The sequence below is a fragment of the Vicia villosa genome, linkage group LG5, assembly GCF_029867415.1.
Source record: "Vicia villosa cultivar HV-30 ecotype Madison, WI linkage group LG5, Vvil1.0, whole genome shotgun sequence".
NCBI lineage: Eukaryota > Viridiplantae > Streptophyta > Magnoliopsida > Fabales > Fabaceae > Vicia > Vicia villosa.
The window spans coordinates 86767897-86789586 of record NC_081184.1 but is presented as its reverse complement, the minus strand read 5'-3'; the positions used below and the strand labels follow the sequence as shown (position 1 = coordinate 86789586).

At 34.6% G+C, this 21690-nt stretch overlaps 1 long non-coding RNA gene and 1 pseudogene across 2 annotated transcripts; both read right to left on the bottom strand.

The window, feature by feature from the left end:
* Window positions 1-1366: 1366 nt before the first annotated feature.
* LOC131601807 (uncharacterized) lies at window positions 1367-12305 on the bottom strand. 2 transcript variants are annotated; one of them, XR_009283865.1, is made up of 4 exons: window positions 11701-12305; window positions 5357-8020; window positions 3252-5214; window positions 1367-1947 (listed from the first exon to the last, which is right to left on the bottom strand). It is a non-coding gene; the product is annotated as an uncharacterized LOC131601807 (long non-coding RNA). The 2 variants fall into 2 exon arrangements; XR_009283864.1 differs by having other exon boundaries at window positions 1367-5214; window positions 5347-8020.
* A 402-nt stretch (window positions 12306-12707) lies between these two features.
* Window positions 12708-21384, bottom strand: LOC131604954 (histidine kinase 2-like; annotated as a pseudogene).
* Window positions 21385-21690: the final 306 nt, after the last annotated feature.

Below are 21690 nucleotides of genomic sequence, written 5' to 3'. Positions count from 1 at the left end.
TGCACAGATAATTTTTATAGAGTTAGAATAATTGATTTAAATTGGGAATTTAGAATTCATATATTATAAAGAGACAAAAATAAAATAAAAAATATTTTAAAATTAAAAATAGTGAAATTAATTTCTAACCACTTGAAGAAACCTCTACTATCATTTACAAATCTAGCGAGATACCTGTGCATTAATGCACATATGGTACACATGTTTTTTTTTTAATAAAAATGTAAATAAGAAAATTTAATTGTTTTACTAAATTAGTTTATTATTTCTAAAAGAAAGACATATTTTTAAAAAATAAAATTGTTTTACATAAACAATATATATTTCAATTTTTCTTATATTATTTTTAAAAAAATTTGTATTTTAAATTAAAAATAATTTCAAAATAAAAATATTAAATATATAAAAAATTAAAAAAAAAGAACACATTTTTCCCTTGTTAAAATTAATACATTATTTTAACTTTTATTTTCTGCAGTTGTAAAAAAAAAGTAATAATCCATACGTTCGCAGGATTATGATATTGTTATCCGTGCATTAACACGATACTGGTGTGTTACCAGTGTGTTAGCACAGGTATCAGTCTGTTACGCACATTTGTTTTCTAAGATATAATAAAGATGAAATGAAAAAAAAGACAATTGTCTAGCTAAAATAGTTTATTATTTTTAAAAGAGATAATAAATCAGTTTCTACAATTGTTTTCCTATATAAACATATTTTAGTGAAAAGTATAACTATTCCTATGTATAAATATTTTTGTTTTGGAAATATATTTTAAAAAATTTTAATTCAATAATAAACTTGTTCATGTTATTATTTAATATTTAAATAAACAATTCAATATCAGTATCATATGTGCCTCCCATATCAGTACCCGTGTGTTTGAAAGGTTAATGGTATGACATGCAAGTTTTTGTTTTCAAAATATAATAAAAATATAAATTAGAAATACTAAATTATTTCTATGTCGAAATGAGTGCTAATTTTTTAAACTAATTAATTAATGACAAAACAAAAAATCTCATGTGATAAAAGTGAAAAAATAAATTTGTACAGAGTATGATATAATCATAATTGATTTGGCTTCTTAATAAATTTGCCATTTGCCTTATTTTCAAAATCCTTAAAACAAAATAGAAAAGCAAAATATCAAAATTACACTACCTAGAATATATAACTGTTCAATTACAAAGGTTTATTAAGTTGTTGGAGATTGATGAGTTGGTGAGAATGATAAAAGGTTTATTAAGTTCATGCATATGAAGTCAAGTCTGAGAGTAAGGATCCTCTCCATTTCTCAAAAAAGAAAATGGAAATATCCATTACTATAGTTTTGATATAAATAAAAGATATATTTGCACATATTTCTAAAAATGGTGATATTAATTGCACATTTATACACCAAAATTATAATAATTGACACTTTCATTCTTTTTAGAAATGGAGAGAATCCTTACTCCAAGTCCGAGGATCACGAAGCCCTAATTAAATATTTGCAAACTCATGTAATATAAACAAAGATGTAACAAATTAAGTTTCTATATTTCTTCAATGAATAACCGGTGGCTATGGTCCGCTTACAGATTGTAAGATTGTAGACTTTAAATTATATTTTTTAATGTGCATGGTCATTAACTTGATTCACCAGCATATGAGAGGCAGCTCCATCCAATTTTGGCAATTACAATTAACCACAATCCATTATAATATCTTCAAACCAACAAATTCATCTGAAATGATATGGCTGAAGGCTGCGACGGATGAGGCTAGAGAGTGCATTTGAGAACACATAGTTCTTGGCTTGATCAGTTGGCCCAGGGCGCATTACGTGTCCTGCAACAGTACTTTCAAATGCATTAGACTGTATGGATGCACCAAAATTAGTTTGAATTGCACTCTGGGAGTTCTGTTGAATTGACTGCCTTCGGGACACTGGTGACTCCTCTGTTCCATATTCAAGCTCAATATAAATCAAAAGGTTATTCAAAGACAGAATTATTCTATATTGATAATCTGCAGTAATATAAATGTAGGATATAATATATGGAAGATTACTGTACAAGTGAAGCCAGAAAAAGAGTACTACAGTTCAACAATCAAGATCGGCTTGACACATAGTATAAGAGCAATATCTTATGATGCTATAAAAATCCTGGTCTTGCAAAATCCAATAAAAGGTCGGACTTATTGTGAATCTATTATACAGAGTCTTACATTGTGGTTGCAAGAAATTAACATCATGTTCAAAGCCATCTCATAGAGCTGGTAGGACAAAATTTTCAGCAAACACATACTGAAAATAGAAAAGGTTGAAATGATCTTGCAATAACCATGAGTATTTAACTAACAACTTCTCTTAAAAATTAAAACCAACTTCTGCATCTCAATTTTTTCGGAAGCTCTTTCATTTAACTTCCAGTAATCACCTATGAAACATATAAGGACTTCTTTACAAGTTATAAGTTAAGACCCTACTTGAATCAGCTTCTGTTCTTCTGAAGTTCTAATATGCATGGAAATTTCTCAATTAAAATAAGTTTATAGACCTTACTTAACTTGAAGAAAAATCCTGGCAAGCTACTAAGTTTATATACGTTGGTGAAGAAGTTAAATACGTGAGCTTAAGAAAAAATTGGTATGCAGATGTCAATTTCAACTTACACTATAAACTATGGTTCAAATGCTTATAACTATTGTGAGATTCTTTTAATATATTTTTCCAGCAATTTTTTATTGAGAAACTCATTTCAATTCAAAAGCTAATGTAAGTTTGAATCCTGACCGAACTGGACTTATGTTGCACTGTAGCAACTCCAAGGCTCTAATGTAAGTTTGAATCCTGACCGAACTGAACTTATGTTGCACTGTAGCAACTCCAAGGCTCCCTCATATTCCCTTGGAACCTAACTCTTACGCGGATAAAAAAAACATGGACAGAAAATAAACGGCTACGGTATTCCATTTGCAAGAAATTTAAGAAGCAAGATAAAAGATTTTCTTGTACATCCATCATCAATAACTATTCTAACACCAAAAGCTTAACCAATTTGGTCTAGAACAAGTGAATGAAGCGATAGATATTTGGGTCCATTATTGCCACCACTATAGTGACACTATTGCCACCACTTTGTACTAAACGACGTATCACAGTAGAACAATAGTAGTAGTTTCTCTAAATTCCCCTATAACGTCATAGTTTAGCTATAGCTGGTTAATAAATTAGATAATACAACCGAGGTTTGAAATACCTTAGTAGGAATTTGGATTGAAAAAAAAAGAGTAGCTTTCCCATTGAATGAGTAATGGTGCAGCACAAAACCCCAAAAAAACCTACAGAAAACAGTAAAAATATCAGAGAGCAGAAAACAAAACCTGCAAGTGAGAAACTATATCAATTGTAGTCACCCTCATTCCTTCTTGTTGTTGTCTAAGAATCCACTGATACATTTTCTCCTACAGAGCGTTTTATTCAATCAAATAAAACAAAATTTCAACAGAAAGCAATAAACATGATGGTACGCACATTGCAAAATCTAATTGGTAAAAAAGAAAAATTCAGTTTTGACAAATTACTAAAACAGAAAGTTGTGAATAAAGTAAGACAATGCTAAAATACTACCTTTGACACTCTAGCACAACTGCGTTTATTAATACTCCAATATCTTATCTCGCCATCGAAGTCACAAGAACAGATAATATCCTCTTTATTAGGGTGAAAATCTAGTGACATAATAGATGCAAAATGACCGGTGAAAGTACAAAGTGAATATCCGGGCTGCATTGGTAATTATATATATAAGCTAATATCTAATAACAAATGAGAAAAACATATTTGAAAGTTCACTAAAAGATGTTAACCAGGAATAATAATCAAATGCTCTGAGGAAATCATAGACAAAATTTCAAACTCTGAGACTAGAAGAAATATGAATAAGGGGAAATCAAGCTTTGCTCAAAACTCTTATCAGAAAGCATGCTTTGATAATCATGCTCTAATATCAGATAAGCAATCATGCTCTGATACGTGAAATGCTCTGATACCTGAAAGAATAATTTTGAATCATGTTCTGATACCTGAAAGAAGAATTTTGAATCATGTTCTGATACCTGAACGAAGAATCCTAGTTCATGCTCTAAGAATGGAGGTAATCAATGTAATTGTTGTATATACTCTATATATAGAAGGTGTGTGATCTTGGTTTAGACACACAAAATTCATTCAACATATGTCTCTCTTTTCACTCTTTTAACAAATATCAATAGTCTGTTGAATAAAAAATGCTATAAGCCAAAAATTACTCATGCTAAACCTAGTATTGTTATTGGTTATTCCTTATTCCTAGCAAAACTTCACAAAATACATACAATTCTAGACAAACAAGAAAAACTTCACTGTGAAGGTAAATTTTACTTTCTGACTTGATAAGGACATCCAGCTGGAATGAAAACATCATCGCCTAGATTCTGACTGAAGGTCCAGGGCTGAATCTCTACAATTGAGTGTCAAACTATCAACAAAAATGGTACAATTTGATTGACCAAACAAGCCCAACCCCCTGAAAAATTCATATAACATTACTAACCATACTCCTCCTTAAGCTTCTTCTTATGCTTCGTAGTCCAATAAAAGGTCTGATCATGGATTGCTATTTGTTAATAATCTCCCCACCTCAAATTATCAGGCCCGTTAACATTAAGTTTAGAATAGTCTAATTAAAAATATTAGCATTTGTACACTAAATTACATTTGATATTATATTCAGTATATTTTTCCACAAACTCTTTTGAGACCAAAATCTAGTCAATGTCGGGCTTGGGTTTCTCCTAATAAAATTGATCACAAACAAGGTGCATCCAAATAGAAAATGCAAAATACCTGTTTAAAGGAAGACAATCAGATTGACTAAACTCTCTGAAATGCTTATTGAAATATCTCTCCAATTTAGGTACCTTATTTCTTCGAAAAATTTCTCAGAGAGCACCATCCAAAGAATGTATTGCATCGAACAAACTATCTCCTAGCTCCACTGTACCCATTTCAACTTCTTTGAGCTTTGACTCAAAAGACGCGCCATCATCATTAGCGTCGGTGTCTAAAGAAATAATATCATTAGCCTCCCCATCCTAATGAATATCATGTAGTTCAGTCTTGTCTTGCTCAAGGTTCTTTGGCATCAATTTCACTTCAGCAAGATGAATCAACACGTTTACCTTAAAAGCAAGATTCCAACAAAAAAATTAGAATACATCATTTGATTAAAAAGTAACAACTTTTATTTACAATAATTGCAAATAAATTCTAAAACAAAAAAGGCATGAAAGACAACAAGAATTGAAGCATACTTTACCAGACCTGTCACAATGAAGCTTTGTCACATAATCACCACATCGAAGTCTGGATTCAGACAACCATCAGGCAACTTTACGACAAGGCTAAAAGAACCACTTACAGGGTGTCAACCTGGTCCTCAAAATGATTAGGTAAACATTCCTTAAATGATTTAGAAGGAGGTCAATCTTTCAACTTCAACATGTGAGGCAATTTACTTATGCTTGCAACCTTTAGTGTACCCAGTAAAGAACCTATTGGTTTTAACAACTTTCTGCACTCAATCAACAACTCAAATTAAAAATGCAAAAATTACTATTTACAGATAATAGAACAAACCAGATATGATTTACCCTAGTCTGTCTGGCATTAGAATGGAAAAAGAAAAAAATAATAGAATTTTTTGAGAAAGTCGTCCAAAATACCCCAATGGCCTTCACAATCTTGTACTTCAGAAGAATTGTACGACTTATTCCTGATGGTTCCCATAATGAATTATATGTACCTCCAAGCAGGTTTCTAACAATTAATGGCTCTCCTTTTCTCCAGTGCCATTGAAAATGTAGTAAATTCTCACAGGATGTACATTTTTAGCCTTCGGGTAATATATATCGTTGTTGCTTAACTCTTCACGAGATGATGCCTTACGATTCAGACATGAATGCAAGTTCTTATGAATTTCATCTGCAATCATAGGATTGTGATGCTTGTGTTTGTTTACAAATTTGTCTGCTTCATCTAGCAAACTTTGTCATCACTATCCTCATGCCTATTAGATCTTGGCCGTTTGTGAACCCCAAGCTTGGCAGTGACTCAATTGGATCAAGACCACCTCGAAGCAGTGCATCACAAAAGTCACGACAACTGGCTAGACAAAAGTCAAAATTGCATGTATGACAGTGTTTGTGAAGGGCAAATATTTACGTCTTGCAGTTGTTACTTCAAAAAAGGTAAGTAAACAGCTATAAAACACGAGAATAACTACAGGACGACAATAAATTAAATAATTCCCAACCGGTACGACCACACTCCATCTAAGTCATTTAGCTCTGCTATACTTAGCTCCGAGAGCGAGACCATGTAACGTACATCCCAAAAGCAAATTAAAAACGGAACATATATGAGATGAAATTAATAATTCTAAGAAATTAGCATTAACTAGGACATAAGATGAGAGAAAAACTGGACCTATAATCCAACAAAACATACAATAAAAATAGTAAAAAATAGGATATCTTATACGAGGTTTAACTGAAGGTAGATCTTATATAGGATATCTTATACGAGGTTTAACTGAAGGTAGACCTTATGTGGCTAATTTAAAAACAGGATATCTTATACGAGGTGCAATTAATTTAAAAAATTTAGCCTAGAAGTGAGAGAAGTTCAAGTATTCAATCCCCTTACACAAGGTAGACCTTATGTGGCTAACAGCTAACTATAGCAGATGTAGAGTTTTTCAAACTTTTGACTGCATCATCCACATTATGTATAACCATTTTCTTCACCTGTTAACAATACCAGCAATCAAGAAAAATCAAGACGCATTATGTAACATCCCATAATTCATATCTCTCTCTAACTCCCCTCCTCTGACTCCCTTATTTATTAGTTTTCAAACTCTCTAAATTTTGGGATAATGAGATCACAAAGAGCACCATCCAAAGAATCCACTGCATCTAACAAACTATCTCTTTGCTCCATTGTACCTTTTTCAACTTCTTTGAGCTTTGACCCAGAAGACGCTCCATCATCATTAGCGTCAGTGTCTGAAGAAATAATGTCACTAGCCTCCACATCCTTGATGGATATCATGTAGTTCCCTCTTGTCTTGCTCAAAGTTCTTTGGCATCAATTTCTCAATGGTAGTAACATTCTCAAAACCCAATTTCATTTAGGAATGAGTCAACACGTTTACCTTAAAATCCAAATTTCCACCAAAAAGTCAAAATACATCATTTGATTTGATTAGTTAAGAGAACCACTTACAGGATATGTATATTCTTTATACGGCAAGTAAGATATGAACTCCTCTTCAAAATGATTAGGTAAACATTTATTCATGAAACAACATAGATCTACACATAAAAAACTAAACTGAAATTTTTCAAGGAACATATGCCTTGTTTGTTAGCCTCTATTGTTTCCTCGGTCATTTCTTCCTGACTCAACTGTTTTAAATATGAAAGAAGTTCTTTCAGGCGATATAGGGAGTGCTCAACATCAACCTTTGCATCTTCATTAGTTTTCGTTTTTCACTTGTTACTCCTTTTGCGGCTTATATGCACGCTAGGAAAAGATAAATGGGTACATGTTGCTTCCACTTGCCTAGTGTCTCTTTGGTCTTTGTTTCTTTCCCATCTTCATTGTTATCTTCTGCATCATCAGTACAACCACTCATGTTGGTGACATAAAGGTCATGAACGCATCGTTTTAAACATAAAAAAGAAAGAAAAATGTGATTCAATATTATTATAATTAAAAAAAATTAGTGAAATAAAAGAAAGAATTATATCCTCCTCATGAGCAACGTCATTTTCTTTTGAAGTCTATATGCTTTTTCTTTTACTTCCACAATGCTTCTCTTAATTGTCCACAATTGCAATATAAGATAAATGGGTACATGTTGCTTCCACTTGCCTAGTGTCTCTTTGGTCTTTGTTTCTTTCCCATCTTCATTGTTATCTTCTGCATCATCAATACAACCACTCATGTTGGTGACATAAAGGTCATGAACGCATCGTTTTAAACATAAAAAAGAAAGAAAAATGTGATTCAATATTATTATAATTAAAAAAAATTAGTGAAATAAAAGAAAGAATTATATCCTCCTCATGAGCAACGTCATTTTCTTTTGAAGTCTATATGCTTTTTCTTTTCCTTCCACAATGCTTCTCTTGATTGTCCACAATTGCAATATAATGGGTGTAAGCACAATGTAGCATAAACTTATTAGAGAATGTAATAAGATTAGTCTAAGTTAGTTGTATACTCCTAGCTTTGTAGAATTAACTGGTTTAGCTTTGACAGCTGGCAAATATAATTGAGGTTTTGGTTCTACTAATAACTATCTTTTATATTTTGACAAACTTAATACAAAGTGATAATAATAAGGAAAACTCCCACTTATGTAGAGAAAAGAATTATACCATATGAATTCTGATGTTCCACCTCAATTGGCTCTTCTATTATAACATCTGGTACTCTTTCCAGTCGTAATGTAGAGTTAGAAACATATCAGATTGTGGTTTTTCACGTAAAAACTTATGTTCTAATTATTGATATGTTTTTTTATGATTTTTCTCCTCTTGTCAATTTTTCCCCTTTCTACCATCTCTTGAGTACAATTTCCATTTGTCTCTGGATCTTCTATCCCCACAATTCACAAAAACATAAAAAATCAATGGTAGAGTAGCTATCAGCTATCAATATGATAATCTGCTTCTGAAGTGTGTGGTATCTCATTTCAATACCAAAACATGTGGATTTGAATTTGGTGATACAAAATTAATTTTTGGCTTAAAAGATGTGCTCAAAATTTTCAGGCATACATATTATAAGCAAGCCTTTCACTTGGATTGATGGTGACATGACTTTTTGGTCCAACCATTGTTTAAATAAGATTTGACCTTTAAAAAAATGCAATTCGAGCACCCATCAATCTATCTGTTATTAGAGAAAAAATTATGGAAATTCCACCAAATGCAACTGAAGTTGAACTAGATCGACATGCTAGAGCATATGCTCTTTATGTTCTAGGTCCGTCCTTATTCAGTAGTTCTTCTAAGGGGATGCGGATACTCTCCAATTTCCTTATTCAGTGGAATTTCCTTATTTAGTGGGTATCCTTGGAGAGTATCCACATCTCCTTAGAAGAACTACTGAATAAGGAAATTGGAGAGTATCCGCATCCCCTTAGAAGAACTACTGAATAAGGACGGACCTAAAACATAAAGAGTATATGCTCTAGCATGTCGATCTAGTTCAACTTCAGTTGCATTTGGTGGAATTTCCATAATTTTTTCTCTAACAACAGATAGATTGATGGGTGCTCGAATTGCATTTTTTAAAAGATCAAATCTTGTTTAAACAGTGTGGACTAAAAAGTCATGTCACCATCAATCCAAGTGAAAGGCTTGCCTATAATATGTAAGCCTGAAAATTTTGAGGACATCTTTTAAGCCAAAAACTAATTTTGTATCACCAAATTCAAATCCACATGTTTTGGTATTGAAATGAGATACCACACATTTCAAAAGCAAGTTATCATGTTGATGGTAGAGTAGCTACTCTACCATCGATTTTTTATGTTTTAGCGAATTGTGGGGATAGAAGATGCAGACACAAATGGAAATGGTCCTCAAGAGGTGGTAGAAAGGGGAAAAATTGACAAGAGGAGAAAAATCATAAAAAAATATATCAATAATTGGAACATAAGTTTTTACGTGAAAGACCACAACCTGATATGTTTCTAACTCTACATTACAACTGGAAAGAGTACAAGATGTTATAATAGAATAGCCAATTGAGGTGGAACATCAAAATTCAGATGATGGTATAATTCTTTTCTCTACACAAGTGGGAGTTTTCCTTATTATTATCGGTTTGTATTAGGTTTGTCAAAATATAAAAGATAATTATTATTAGGACCAAAACCTCAATTATAGCTGCCAGTTGTCTAAGCTAGACCAGTTAAGTCTACAAAGCTAAGAGTATACAACTAACTTAGACTAATCTTATTACATTCTCTAATAAGTTTATACTACATTGTGCTTACACCCATTATATTGCAGTTGTGGACAATCAAGAGAAGCATTGTGGAAGGAAAAGAAAAAACATATAGACTTCAAAAGAAAATGATGTTGCTCATGAGGAGGATATAATTCTTTCTTTTATTTCACTAATTTTTTTTTAATTATTATAATATTGAATCACTTTTTTTTCTTCTTTTTTATGTTTAAAACGATGCGTTTCATGACCTTTATGTCACCAACATGAGTGGTTGTATTGAAGATGCGGAAGATAACAATGAAGATGGGGAAGAAACAAAGACCAAGGAGACACTAGGCAAGTGGAAGCAACATGTACCCATTTATCTTTTCCTAGAGTGCATATAAGCCGCAAAGGGAGTAACAAGTGAAAAACGAAAACTAATGAAGATGCAAAGGTTGATGCTGAGCACTCCCTATATCGCCTGAAATAACTTCTTTCATATTTAAAACAGTTGAATCAGGAAGAAAGGACCGAGAAAACGATAGAGGCTAACAAACAAGACATATTTTCCTTGAAGAATTTCAGTTTAGTTTTTCATGTGTGGATCTATGTTGTTTCATGAATAAATATTTACCTAATCATTTTGAGGAGGAGTTCATATCTTACTTGCCGTATAAAGAATATATGCATCCTGTAAGTGGTTCTCTTAACTAATCAAATCAAATGATGTATTTTGACTTTTTGGTGGAAATTTGGATTTTAAGGTAAACGTGTTGACTCGTTCCTAAATGAAATTGGGTTTTGAGGATGTTACTACCATTGAGAAATTGAGAAATTGATGCCAAAGAACTTTAAGCAAGACAAGAGGGAACTACATGATATTCATCAGGATGCGGGGGCTAATGACATTATTTCTTCAGACACCGACGCTAATGATGATGAAATGTCTTCTGGGTCAAAACTCAAAGAAGTTGAAAAAGGTACAATGGAGCAAAGAGATAGTTTGTTAGATGCAGTGGATTCTTTGGATGGTGCTCTTTGTGATCTCATTTTCCCGAAATTTAGGGAGTTTGAAAACTAATAAATAAAGGAGTCAGAGGAGGGGAGTTAGAGAGAGATATGAATTGTTGGATGTTACATAATGCGTCTTGATTTTTCTTGATTGTTGGTATTGGTAACATTTGAAGAAAATGGTTATACATAATGTGGATGATGCAGTCAAAAGGTTGAAAAACTTTACATCTGCTATAGTTAGCTGTTAGCCACATAAGGTCTACCTTCAGTTAAACCTCGTGTAAGTGGATTGAATACTTGAACTTCTCAACTCTAAGCTAAATTTTTTAAATTAGTTGCAGTGCTTCCACACTTATCCTTGGTTCATTGGTGTACTAACTGCTTTGCACTCCTCCATCTAAATTTATTTTTTTAAGATTTCTATGGCATATCTTTCTTTTTGACATATGAACACATTCTAGAAAAAAAATATATAAAGGCTACATGAAAAATCATTCTAGAATAAAAAAAGATGAGGCTACCATATCAATAAATCCAAACCATGAACACCCCCTAAACACTACAAAGATACTAATAACAGCCCAAATTGAGATTGATAACTACCATAGTAATAGGCATAAGGAGAGAGGTATAAGTCATACCTATGACACTGCCAGTCACATGAGAAGTAGCTTGAATACTTCTAATAAAGGTGTAGTCATCTGCAGTAGCCAAGAGAATATGATTAACAATTGTAATAATTCCACAATCATAATAATGAAAAGGATGGCAGGAAAAGATAAAAGAAAGCTTATCTGTGAGGAGAAGATTCATTGGCCAAATGTCCTGCATCAGCTACCACTAATGTTTTAAACAATGATATATCACTGTTTTTTTATATGCCAAAATGCATGTTATTCATCACCAATGATATGGTTACCAAAACAAAGTCTTTCAGTGAGCAATTTCTCATATAAAATTGTTTAGCTTGTTTAGCTTAGGAGGAAAGATAACACAAATTACAACCAACAGATCATAGTCAAACAAAAGTCTAAGCTTAAATTTCAAAATCACCAACCATCCAGCATACAACCCAATGGATAAAATAATAATTGAGTTGCATGATAACACTATACCTGTGTTTCAGTGGCAGTGAATTACAAGAGTTGGCGTAATTGCGAATAGAAAAGATCTTCTCGCAATTTTTATCAAAGATTGAAACATATTTTTTCTTTAGAACACGCCGAACCACAATCACACCAAAAAATATTACAAGGAACCTAAGTCCTGAAAATTGATAAACATGAAAAAAAGAAAAAGATAAGAGAAATACAAAATAAGTTGATATTGTTTTTTCAAATAAAAGAAAATGATAAAATATGAATATAACTAGAAGTAAGGATATGAGCTGGAACTGTAAATGCAACCAAACTAGTAACCAACCTTACCATTTTTTTTCTTTTTGGATGGCTACATGCTACAACATCAGTGGCTATGTTATTTTTGCATGTGAACATGAAGGAGAGATATTTTTGCATGTGAACATGAAGGAGAGAAATAAATAATGTTAATATATTATTCTACCGAGAAAGAACGTATAATTCATTGATAACTATTTCATGATAAATAACAATTCAAGAAGTAAGAGCATAGAGAAGTGTTGCCTCCAACTCACCATCTTATCCTTCACCGTAAAAGTTAATAAAAGAAAATAAAAGTTAACTACTAGCAAAATTACGCCATAAGCTTGATTACAACTAATTAAACAACATTTTTCATACCCTTAATTGTCATTTAGCATCCTTAATTATTCCTATTAACTTATTACTACCATACTTGAACTTTTATACCCTTAACATAATGTAGATATTTGGCAGATTTGTTTGGAACAGCTTTGAAGGACAGACACTAGACTTTTTCAGTTATTTTAGTAAGTATACTCAAAATCTACTGACTAGAAATAGTAGCTAATCATTTGCCAACCTGTCATAGGATGCTATGCAATTGTCTATGGAGGTTGCTGCGTCTCTTGATTTGCCCTGTCACCTCAAAACTGCAATGTTAAGAAAATACTGATAATAACGAGTTTATAATTTCATCACGACCAATCATGAACGAGACTTCAGAAACATAGTAAACAAAGGAGGAATAGGAAGATTTCTTACCCGTTCATTTCTAGCATTTGGAGATCCATGAAACACGTATCAAAATTATGTGGTGGTTTAGGCATCTTTAAAGCAACCTTACCTCCCTCAACACAGGTAACTACTGCTCTCTATTTTCTCAGAACACCTTCTGCAACTTTTCTGTTCACCGCATTATCATCATCGACCAATATGCGTTTGTGTATCAACAAATTTCCAAGTTTGGATAATTTCTTTCCAGTGATTTGTTTTTTCCCAGCTCCGAGGAATCCTCTGTAGTATCAAATCAAAGCATTTATCCAAAGAGGCTTCATTAGTATATCATCTCTGTTACCAACTGACTTCAGCTCGTTGCGCTCGCCGAAGCTTAGATGGGCGGAGAGGAGAAAAATCTTCAAAAATTTTAACAGGTCATCTTTGATGCCATTGTATTTGTTTCTTGATTTCAAATAAGCTACTATTTTCCTTGTCCCAGGAATCCTGCTCTATAAGAATCATGGCCAGCTGTACTAACATACTGAAGAATTAACCAACAGAAACAAAAGTAAAAAAATTAGTAAATAATAGCATGTGATATGAATGTTTATCTTAAACTGAAAAAATAAAACACTGCCTTGAGTTGCAAGATTCGGATAAACAAAAGCATGCAGGTTGAAGACTGAAACATACATCCACAGACATCCCTAACCCCTGTAGGTGATATCGTGTAACCTCGGCTCGGAACTTTTCTTCTATCTACTACTAGAAACTCGGGATTGTTCTTCTGTAACTTATCGTCCCGAGATTCGGTTTCTCCTTTTCTGAAATTTCTGGTAAACAAAAAAGTACTTCCGATTTCAGGCTCACATACAAATCCAATTTCTCCTCCCATTAGGTCAACTAGACATTTACTAATGCTTAATTCAATTCCAGTTCCACCATATTTTCGAGATGTAGAACTATCGGCCTGCATAAAAGGTGTAAATATGCAGTTTGTGCATCAGTAGGAATTTCTATACCAGTGTCCTCAACCGTTACTAGTAGTTGAATAGTTTCAGACTCTTCCGCCAAATTTAACTATTTGAAATTTTCCCAGCTTTTCCATATGTTGCCTAAAGGAAATCCACTAAACGTATTAAATGTTCTTTCCGATATGTCGTGACTCGTGTTTAAGCCTTCTCTCAGCGCTGGATCCATGATATGAAGTGGATTCTTCACTTCGTTTGAAAGATGAATCGACACAAAAACATGTCCTTTATCATGAGTGAACTGAAATGCACCAAGTAAAATACTTAACAGATGTTATAAATCAGCAATGGTTAAAAGTAAAAGAGAAGATAATGCAACGTGAAATATAGCGAACCTTTAATGAGTTTCCGACAAGATTGGTAATTATTTGCCGGAAGCATTTAGGATTGCCGATAATAACTTGGGGTACTTGGTTGGACACGTAAACAACCAACTATGTCCAACCAAAGGTATAAAGAACATACATTTATCTTAAGATTTCTTATTACCAAAATAATTGGAGGTACAAAACAAAGTAAAATATCTACGGTTTGATACCTCAATTCGTTTTTCAATGGATTTTTCAGAGAAATGTGTTGGAACTTCATCTAGAATAGCATGTGGATGAAAAGTGATCAGTGGTTTTCACACATATATTTACCGTTGTTTTTAAGTATTTTTAAGTTATGTTATTAAGTGTTTTATTTTATTATTCGTCATTTTATGCTTTGGTTGTGTGTTTTAATGTTTTCAGGCGCATATGGATAAATCGGACTAAATCAGTGCAAAACTCGGAGTTTCGAGGAAGTTCAGAAAGTATGATTCAGGAGACCTGACACGGGTGGCCGTGTTGCTCAACACGGGCCGTGTCAGGAAGAGCGCTGGAACGAAGTGTGGAAAGAAGGGAAAAACAGTGGTGCAACACGGGTGCCCGTGTTGCTCAACACGGCCCGTGTTGCTAAGCCTGGGACTGAATGGTGAAAAATAAAAGAACAGAAGACCAACACGGGTGCCCGTGTTGCTCAACACGGCCCGTGTTGGGTGATGACGCTGTTTTCAGTGATTTTTATTATTTTGTGCAGTGGATGGGCTGAAAGGGTGTTTTCGGAATTTCCAACCAACTTAAGTGAGTCTGCACTATTTAGGAGAGTTTTTAAGGGGAATTAGGGATCTTTTTGGCCACACGAAGAATTGGAGGATTGAGAAAGGAAGCCTATGCAATTGGAGAAGAACAGAGAACTCTCATGAGCGGAAGCCATTGAAGATCAAAGTTCATCATCTCTATTGTAATGTCTTTATTTGATATCTTTGTAATTTCTTTGGATGATATGAGTAGCTAAACCCCCCAATGCTAGGGGGGTGTCCCTGATTAACATTTGTGATGATTCTAAATTTCCGAATTTCAATAACATATTTCTCTTTCATGTTCAATTTAATGGTATAATGTTTTTAATGCTTTCCTCGTCGGACCAACTGGATTGAGTTATGACTGACAATTAGGATTGACCTCCATTGTTAGGGTTTTCATACCATTATATATCACCTAGGACTAGGGATACCCTATAGTAACCGGATTGTTCTTCATAATAATAATACTTGATTTGATCACTAATTTCGAAGGACTTTGGGATTAGGATTTCAATGTTCAAAGGTTTGCTCACTAAGGACTTAGGAGCAAATACCCTTAAGAATTGGTAATTGATAAGTTGAATTTTGTTAATGGAACAAGGGTTCAGAATTGTTACATGTTAATGCACACACCTACCCTGGCATGTTACTCATATTTGGCTAAATCGACCTTTTTAAGTTTATTTGCAATTTAATTCGTACTAATAAAAACCAAAACCCCACGGCTTTTTGTTTAATTGAATTCCTACTAACTCTATAATATCACGTAGTCCTTGAGATCGATATTCGGGGAGTTTTCCCTTTATTACTACAGAGGCAAAATAATACACTTGCTATTTTCCCGATCAAGTTTTTGGCGCCGTTGCCGGGGACTGCCGAAGATTATAGAGTTTTTAGATTTATTTCAATTAGAATTTTGTTGCTCTGCGACTAAAATTTTATTTTCTGAAAAAAAAATTTATATTTTATTTGACTTTTGTTCCTCATTCTAATAATTATCTAATCTGTTTATGCGAGGTAAGGCCTCAGCAGAATTTCTTTTTGACGCAGAAATTGAAAGGACTGTTCACGCAAGGCGCAGACAAACTCGTCAAGCTAAACTGGAATCTGAGGAAGAAGTAATTACAGTTCATTCTGGTTCAGACACCGAAAGTGAAGAAGAGATCATGGGCGAGGTACCACCACCAGAGAGACTTCTCGGAGACTATGGTGCTAGAAACACACCGGGAGGAAGACTAACTATTGTCAACCAACCGGTGAATGTTCCTAATTTTCAATTGCATCCAAGCACCATCACTCAGCTCGAAAGAAAGCCTTTCACCGGAAAGGTTAATGAAGATGCAAACAAGCACCTACAGAGGTTTCTGACCATGAGTACAACTTTAAAAATCGAAGGTCATACAGAAGAGGCCAAGAAGCTGAGAATGTTTCCATTCACCTTGGCAGAAGAAGCAGAAGAGTGGTTTTATTCCCTTCCAGCGGGCAGCATTACATCATAGGAAGAGATGGAAAAAGCTTTCTTAAATGAGTATTTTCCCGCCTCGGTATTTATAAGGAAGAGGTATGACATTCTGAATTTCAAGCAGAAGGAGGGTGAGCCCTTAGGAGATGCATACAAAAGATTCAAAAGAATTCTAGCATCATGTCCCACTCACAATATGGACAAGACTGAACAGATGCAAGTATTTGTCAATGGGCTCAGAATGAAAACAAAACAGTTAATTGATACAGCAGCTGGAGGCTCGACAAATTTCACAACAGCCTCAGGCATCATAAAAATCATTGAAGCAATAGCTGCAAATGAGCATTTGGAATTGTATGACAGGTGTGCTAGCAAACCGGAAGGAATCATTGATCTCAAGCTGGAGACTTCTAAAACTCGGGTGGAAGATGCGATAGCCGCAGAAGTTGAAAAGAAATTGAAGGCTATGAATATAGGTAAACAACAAGTGGCTCAAGTTCAACAAGCTCAACCTGTAAGCTGTGAAATCTGTAATGGCCCACACCAAACGGTGTACTGTTTTGCTACTCCCAAGCAGATTGAAGAAATCAAATTCCTAAGGAAAAACAACCCGTATTCTAACACCTATAATCCAGGGTGGAAGAATCATCCAAATTTTGCTTGGAAAGATCAACAACAACAAGGTACCCAGAAGGCAGAGTGGGAAGTGGCAATTGAAAGATTAGCTGGGCAGTGTTCTCAGTTCCAAGAAGAACCAAGAAACAACCACAGAAACACTTCAGCCTCAATTAAAAATCTGGAAGTTCAAGTGGGGCAGATAGCACAACATCTCACTCTACAGGCACAAGGTACCCTTCCGAGCTCAACTCTGAAAAATCCGAAAGACCAAGAGAAGATTAATGCTGTTACTACAAGAAGTAGGAGAGTAGCAGAATCTGAAAAAGAAAAGGAGGAAATAGATGATCCATGGTAATAGAGGTGGATCTGGAAATAAGAGAGAATCCAAAAGATCCAGAATTTGTGGTACCACCGGTTAAACCAATTGAAGAAAAAATTAAGAAAGACGCTGAACCGGTGATAAAACTACCCTTCCCCTCCAGAGTGACAAAGAAGGGTTCAAGAGAGAAAGACTTTGAGAAATTTACTAAATTGTTCAAAAAGTTAGAGGTAAATCTACCATTCTTTGAAGCCCTTGAGCACATGCCTTTGTATAAGAAATTTATGAAGGAGGTGTTGGCGAAAAAGAGATCACTAGGAGGAGAACCAAAAATTGCAACGGAGAAATGTGGTATAGTCTCAACAGCAAGAAAGATCCCAATAAAGAGGAAAGACCCTGGGGCAGTGGCGATACCATGCACTATCAAGAATATAGCATTTAAAAAGGTACTCCTCGATTCTGGGTCTAGTGTGAGTTTAATGCCTTTGTCCATTTTCAAAAAGCTTGAATTAGAAAAGATTAGTGAAAGTAAGACACAGTTTAGGTTCGCTGATCACACCGTCAAGAAATCCTATGGGGTAGCTGAAGATGTACTAGTGGAAGTTGATAAGTTTGTATTCCCTGTTGACTTCCACATCATGGATATTCCGGAAGACGAAGAAACTCCTATCCTTCTTGGGAGACCATTTTTGTCGACAGGCCGCTGCAACTTCGACATAGAAAAAGGGACACTAACGCTGAAATCATTTGATGAAGAAGTAACCTTGAAGATGTTAGGAGTTAAGAAAAATAGGGCAGGTGTGAATGAGAAAACTTCAGCTGGTATGACAGAAGGTGAAAAAGAAGACAAAAATCCTAAAAATCTCCAAGAAAAAGTTTCAAGCATAGCCTCTCTGTTGTAACCAACTTATGCAGCTGTCAAAAGTCCTAAGAAAGCTAAGGAAGTCAAGAAGAATGTGGGAAGCATATTGAAGAGAGAAGTTAGCCATGCTTTTCATCTTCATGAGTTCGTGGTTGCGAAAGTGACAAGCAACAAGGTTTGGAAAAGGAAATACCCTCCATAATAAAGGGTAATAGACCGTCGAGCTATGCGACGTTAAACGAAGCGCTTCGTGGGAGGCAACCCACAGTTTTAATAATTAATTTGTTTGTTTGTTTATTTTATTTTCAGGAAATAAAAGAGGACGTCTTTAGTGAAAGCTCGGAAGTGATCATTGGAGTGAAATACCCTCTGTGAGTCACCTCTCTCGAACTCGTTCTGAAACATTGAGGCCAATGTTTAGTTCAAGTTTGGGGGAGGCTCGTCTCTTCGCATTTTATTTTTTTGTTATTTTTATGTTATTGGTATGATGTGAAACCATAAAGTGAATTTGCCCAAAAGTTTAACCGAAATTTTAATTTTTGTTGAAGAGTTTTGATCTTAAAGAGCGATCGGGAATAGTATATAGAGATGAAGCGAGGATTGTTTGAGGACAGGAAGTTCGGAATAACGTGACAAGAAGAGGTTTGTTTAAACACCCTTGGTTTCCTAAAAGAGATACGAGTCTAACGTGTAGATTTGCACCATAGTACTTGTCTCCTGAGAAGTACTTCTCGAGTAGTTTATCGATACAGTCTGGCAGAATTCAGATTCACTTGCATGACAATTGGTTGAAAAAAAAAAGATATAAAGTTGACACCAAATGATGAAAAGGCGGTAAAAGGCAATCGGCTCTCTAAGTTGGGTAACCCTCACCCGGTTATTCAGCCCAAAGGAGATTGATCCCCAAACGTCGTCCAAAAGGACAATATATAACTGCAAAGTTTGAAAATTTCATCGGTAATAAAAAGTAGCCAATGTTGCTAGTTTGGTGCCAGGAAAAGAAAATAAGAAGTCTTGATTCGTCTCATGCAGGTGATGATTATTATAAGAAATGTAGTGCCTTAATATGATTGTCCGAATGAAAGAGGAGGAAAATCGGAAAGAGACTTAAGTGCAAAGCATAGTTGGAGAGGTATCCGAAACGGGAGATTGAGGTTTAAAGTGGTAACAGAAACTCGTCGCGTCATGTGAATGCCGAACCAACTGTTTCTTAATCAATACAGTCGGATATCTCACGTACGAACACCATGTGCTTTGAAGGTCATTAGCTTTTGTAATTGTCGCTTGAGGTCAAGCAACGGTTTAAGTTTGGGGGAGTTTGATCAGTGGTTTTCACACATATATTTACCGTTGTTTTTAAGTATTTTTAAGTTATGTTATTGAGTGTTTTATTTTATTATTCGTCATTTTATGCTTTGGTTGTGTGTTTTAATGTTTTCAGGCGCATATGGATAAATCGGACTAAATCAGTGCAAAACTCGGAGTTTCGAGGAAGTTCAGAAAGTGTGATTCAGGAGACCTGACACGGGTGGCCGTGTTGCTCAACACGGGCCGTGTCAGGAAGAGCGCTGGAACGAAGTGTGGAAAGAAGGGAAAAACAGTGGTGCAACACGGGTGCCCGTGTTGCTCAACACGGCCCGTGTTGCTAAGCCTGGGACTGAATGGTGAAAAATAAAAGAACAGAGGACCAACACGGGTGCCCGTGTTGCTCAACACGGCCCGTGTTGGGTGATGACGCTGTTTTCAGTGATTTTTATTATTTTGTGCAGTGGATGGGCTGAAAGGGTGTTTTCGGAATTTCCAACCAACTTAAGTGAGTCTGCACTATTTAGGAGAGTTTTCAAGGGGAATTAGGGATCTTTTTGGCCACACGAAGAATTGGAGGATTGAGAAAGGAAGCCTATGCAATTGGAGAAGAACAGAGAACTCTCATGAGCGGAAGCCATTGAAGATCAAAGTTCATCATCTCTATTGTAATGTCTTTATTTGATATCTTTGTAATTTCTTTGGATGATATGAGTAGCTAAACCCCCCAATGCTAGGGGGATGTCCCTGATTAACATTTGTGATGATTCTAAATTCTGAATTTCAATAACATATTTCTCTTTCATGTTCAATTTAATGGTATAATGTTTTTAATGCTTTCCTCGTCGGACCAACTGGATTGAGTTATGACTGACAATTAGGATTGACCTCCATTGTTAGGGTTTTCATACCATTATACTATAGTAGATATCACCTAGGACTAGGGATACCCTATAGTAACCGGATTGTTCTTGATTATAATAATACTTGATTTGATCACTAATTTCGAAGGACTTTGGGATTAGGATTTCAATGTTCAAAGGTTTGCTCACTAAGGACTTAGGAGCAAATACCCTTAAGAACCAGTAATTGATAAGTTGAATTTTGTTAATGGAACAAGGGTTCAGAATTGTTACATGTTAATGCACACACCTAGCATGTTACTCATATTTGGCTAAATCGACCTTTTTAAGTTTATTTGCAATTTAATTCGTACTAATAAAAACTAAAACCCCAAGGCTTTTTGTTTAATTGAATTCCTACTAACTCTATAATATCACGTAGTCCTTGAGATCGATATTCGGGGAGTTTTCCCTTTATTACTACAGAGACAAAATAGTACACTTGCTATTTTACCGATCAAAAAGCTACATCTTTGAGTTCAAGCTTTCCTGCCTCAATCTTAGCTTGTTTGAGAACCTCACTTATGACTGATATAAGATCTTTACCACTATCGTGAGCAGTTTGGGCACAATCAATCCGGTTGTCATCGAGGTCAGTATCCATCAACATTTCCAGCATACCTGGAAAATAATTTGAAACAGTTGAATATGGTCACAGTATTGACTGTGTCGGATTATTTTAAACAACAACAAAACTGTCGCAAGAAACTACAAAAACAGAAAATAATCCTCATGGCTCAAAAGAGAACTATTAATTTTAATTACGTAAAAGGTAAAATAATTCTCATGTCGAAACTAAATAGGAATTTGCAAGGCCCATTTGATTCAAGCCACAATTTACTTTGTCAAATTTTGAGCCATAAGTCAAGATTGAGAAGTGGGACCACAAACAAGAAAATCACACGGTTTATCTCACCAAATATCA